The 4,583-nt window shown below is 41.0% G+C and overlaps 1 pseudogene; it reads left to right on the forward strand.

Moving 5' to 3' along the window:
- The first annotated feature begins 1,035 nt into the window (after window positions 1–1,035).
- Window positions 1,036–4,362, forward strand: LOC107721029 (uncharacterized; annotated as a pseudogene).
- Window positions 4,363–4,583: the final 221 nt, after the last annotated feature.

Here is a 4,583-nt window from a genome sequence, read left to right on the forward strand (position 1 = left end):
ACAAACTCTCTCTCTCTCTCTCTCTCTCTCTCTCTCACTCACAGTAGTAGAGTACACCTGTCGCTGATTGTAAGAGTGTATAAAGCATTGTGTGATATAGTTGTTCTTGATGTCTGATGAAGGCCTTGACAATGGCCAAAACATTACTTGTTTTAAATGGATACATTTAAAAAAAAAAAAATCTTCTAGGGCGAGTGTTGAATTTTTTCTTCAGTTGAGGAACTTTAGATTTTTTGTTGCACCTCCTCTTCAGTTGGCTGAGTATATCTTTTTAACCTATATTTTTAATCTTTTTTGTCCAAGTAACAAAGAATGTACAACAAAAAGCAGTATTGCTTTTACTGCTCCAAACCATTCTGCAAAATGGCAAGACACTTGGTTCATAAGAATGAGGTGGAGATAGCAAAAGCTCTTTCTTTTCCAAAGGGGTCTAAAGAAAGAAGGATTAATCTGGATCTTTTGAAGAATAAAGAAAACCGTGTACTCAACACAAATGTTCTAAAAGCTGGCAAAGGAGCGTTGGTGCCACGTCAACAATCCCTTGACAATGGCCAAAACATTACTTGTTTTAAATGGATACATTTTTAAAAAAAAAATCTTCTAGGGCGAGTGTTGAATTTTTTCTTCAGTTGAGGAACTTTAGATTTTTTGTTGCACCTCCTCTTCAGTTGGCTGAGTATATCTTTTTAACCTATATTTTTAATCTTTTTTGTCCAAGTAACAAAGAATGTACAACAAAAAGCAGTATTGCTTTTACTGCTCCAAACCATTCTGCAAAATGGCAAGACACTTGGTTCATAAGAATGAGGTGGAGATAGCAAAAGCTCTTTCTTTTCCAAAGGGGTCTAAAGAAAGAAGGATTAATCTGGATCTTTTGAAGAATAAAGAAAACCGTGTACTCAACACAAATGTTCTAAAAGCTGGCAAAGGAGCGTTGGTGCCACGTCAACAATCCACTGCTAAACATGTGAATGTTAAGGACGACATGCACTGTTTGAACTGCCAAGGGCTGTTCCGAAACTTTGTGCTAGGAAAGTGGGAAAGCTGCAGAGTATTAAAGACTTTTTCATACCCACAAACTTCTATCATGTTATCAAGGCTGTTAAAGATACTTTGGGATTCCGAGATGAAGAGGAGGTCTTCACAGTGCCATCTTTGGCATTAAAACTGGGGCACAACCTTAAAAAAATGGCAGATATTGCAGAATGTGAAGCAATGATCGCAGGAGAGGAAAATGATGTCCAAAATGTGAAAATGTTTAAGCATACGTATACCACAAAGTATTGAAGCCTTGAAGGCGCTTTAATGAAGCAAAATGGAACTCTCCAGAACTTCTCTCTTTTACTGAGGATGTTAAAAAAACGCACGTGCATTTCAGCAATCAAACTAAACTGTACCAAGAAAAGCTCAAACTTGAGAAAAGTCAGAAGAACTGGTCAAATCTTGCCCTAGTAACTCTCTGTGAAGTAATTCTGTTTAATCGCAGGAGAGCAGGAGAAGTTTCAAAAATGAGGTTGAATTCATATCTTCTCCGAAACACACCTGTTTTACATTCCGATGTCGCTGATGCTTTTTCTGAAGTTGAGCAGAAGCTCTGTCAGCATTTCCAACGCATCGAAATTTAGAGGCAAGCAAGACAGAAAGGTGCCAATACTCCTGACCCCAAGTGTGCTGGACTCCATGGAGCTACTTGTAAAGAATCGTCAAACATGTGGCATACTGGATGAATTTTTTTTTCCCGCAAAGCCCATGATCGTGACATCATTCTACAAAGGCACGTATTGCATCAAGAAGGTTGCCCACCAGTGTGGAGCCAAACATCCAAAGACTTTGTCATCCACAAAGCTGTGGAAACATATCGCAACGCTATCTAAAGTGCTGAATCTGACAGATACTGAGCTGGACCGGTTGGCAGATTTTATGGGGCATGATGTAAGAGTCCATAGAAAGTTTTACCGGTTGCCTGAAGGGACGTTACAACTAACAAAGATCAGCAAGGTGCTGATGGCCCTTGAGCAGGGAAAAGTATCAGAATTCAAGGGGAAAAACTTTGATGAAATTAACCTTAAGCCACAGCCAAAAAAGCGATGTCAGTCCTCTTCAACATCTACAGGTATGGTCCGCTGTGGTCTGATGTGAATTCCTGCATTTACAAGTAACCTATTATGTGTGTTTTGGTTGGGTTTAATAATAAAGAATGATAAAGATTTAGATTTTGCTATTTGTATAATAAAAATCTCTGTGGCTGTCCCTGATATGTTCATTTGACCTAAAACAGGTTTGCAGCCCTCTGACTCACAAAGCAAGGAACTTGATCTCATTCTCTCCCAAGCTGTGCCACAGAATGCCTAATGTTTACGCCTTTGCACATCTCTGACTACTGTTTCATTCAGTTCACTGTGTGCCTCCTGGAACAGTCCTCTGTTCCACCACTACTGGTTTATTTCTACTGCAACCTCTGTAACCTGTATCCCACCCACTTCTTATTGGTCGTCTCCGCTCTACCTCTTGACACATTTTCCTCACTAGAGGTCAGTGATGCCACAGAGTCTCTCTGCTCTACACTAAGCTCATGTCTGGACAGGCTGTGTCCTCTATCCACCAAACCTGCTCGCTCAAACCAGTCTCACCCATGGCTGACTGATACCATCTGAAAGCTGCATACTGATCTCAGGGCTGCTGCATCTCAAGGGTTACCCTTCACTCCTATCTTCCTTCTTATCCAGCATTAGCGCTGCTAAAATGGCTTTCTACAATGATGTACCAAAGCCACTAATCTCTCAGTTGATCTATTTGCTTCTTTCTTGACTGAAAAAAGTGGCAGCCATTAGTAACCAATTCTCTGAGCCACTTGGAGAAAACCTGTCTTCCCCATCAACTGCGCATCACTTCCATCATTCGCTCACTGACTTGTGGCCATCCTACTGCATGTCCGCTGGACCTCATTCTTACTAACCCTTATCCAAGCCATAACTTTTAACATTGTGTCAGCAATCACACATGATTACTGTTTCACTGGCTTTTGGAACATTACCTACCGCATTCAAACAGGCTTGGGTAACTCCCCTGCTCAAAAAACCTTTCCTCAGTCCTGCTGAAGTTGAGAAATATCAGTTTCACTTCTCCCATTCTTATCTGAGGCTATCAAAAGAGCGGTTTTCAAACAGGTCTCTGAATTCCTCTCACAGAATGACGACCTGAATCCAAATCAGTTGCGAGAAACCACGTTTGCGAGAAACCTGGGTATCATGACTGACTGACCAGTTGTCCTTCTCTGACCATGTCAATATGCCACGCAACTCAGGCCATAACTATTGGTACAGGCCATGGTTATCTCTCGCCTTGACTACCACAATGCCCTTGTGTCGGCCTTTCTTAGTAGGCCGTGAATTCAGGTAATAGCGATTAGCCTATTTTGCACGCACTCCACTCTAAACGCCATCTTCATTTCAGATTTAATTTAGTTTATTAAAAGCAAAAGTTTTGTTTCTAAATTAAGTTAATAATTCCAACAAACGAAAATCCAAGTGTTTGGTGTGTAGGTAGGTTTATCAGTATTATATGAGTCAGTATAAATGTAGAGTCAAAAGTTTAAAAAATATTCAGAAAAATATTCAAAAAAAAAAGTTCAGCATACTGCTTCCATTAATAGACATAGCTTATTGATAGGCCTTTCTAGTTCACTTGTTTGAGTCTTCAGGCGCACACGACAAACAAAACCTTTAGAATCAACCAACGTTTCTGTAATGTGTCCCAGGGGCCAAGAATTTCTAGCTGCTTCATAAACCACAAGCACACGATCTCCAATGCTGAAGTTTCGGCGTGGTTTACTCCACTTCTGGCGTTCTTGTATTAAAGGGAGGTATTGTTTCACCCATCTTTTTCACCAACTTGTCTCCAGCGTCTTCGAATATACAAGTCTTCTTTCTTAATGTGAACCAAACCTTAAAAGTACATATTTATTTTAAAAGGGTCATATGATGCTATTTAAATTTTTCCTTTCTCTTTGGAGTGTTACAAGCTCTTGGTGCATAAAGAAGATCTGTAAAGTTGCAAAGACTAAAGTCTCAAATCCAAAGAGATATTCTTTATAAAAGTTAAGAGTCAGCCACACCTACCTAAAACGGCTCGTTCTAACACGCCCCCACATATCTACCTCACTATGTGGTAAGATTTGCATAACGCCGCCCAAATGTTCACGCAAAGAAAGAAGGCGTAACTTTTATTCTCGCTGTAGTATTGTTGCGGCCGCCATGTCGTGAAGAGCTGTTTCGTTGTGTAAGCTAAACTACTTTGTTTGGTCTTCCAAAAGAGGACGATATCGCCTTCGTCATGCTGGAGCTGATCCGTGCTGGTCGCTGAAGAAATACAACAACTCTGCGCTGTGGATCACCAAATCGGCACGGAGTCCAGCCCGGGGTCGTCACACGTGGTTGCCGCAGGCATCACAATATGGTAAGACATTTCCGTCACACGCTTGAAGAATTCGGCCAATCACAACGCACTGGATAGCTGGCCAATCACAGCACACCTCGCTTTTCAGACCGATGAGCTTTGTAAAAATCAACGCGTTTCAGAAAGGC

Source organism: Sinocyclocheilus rhinocerous, unplaced genomic scaffold (assembly GCF_001515625.1).
Source record: "Sinocyclocheilus rhinocerous isolate Xijiao unplaced genomic scaffold, SAMN03320098_v1.1 scaffold6081, whole genome shotgun sequence".
Lineage (NCBI taxonomy): Eukaryota > Metazoa > Chordata > Actinopteri > Cypriniformes > Cyprinidae > Sinocyclocheilus > Sinocyclocheilus rhinocerous.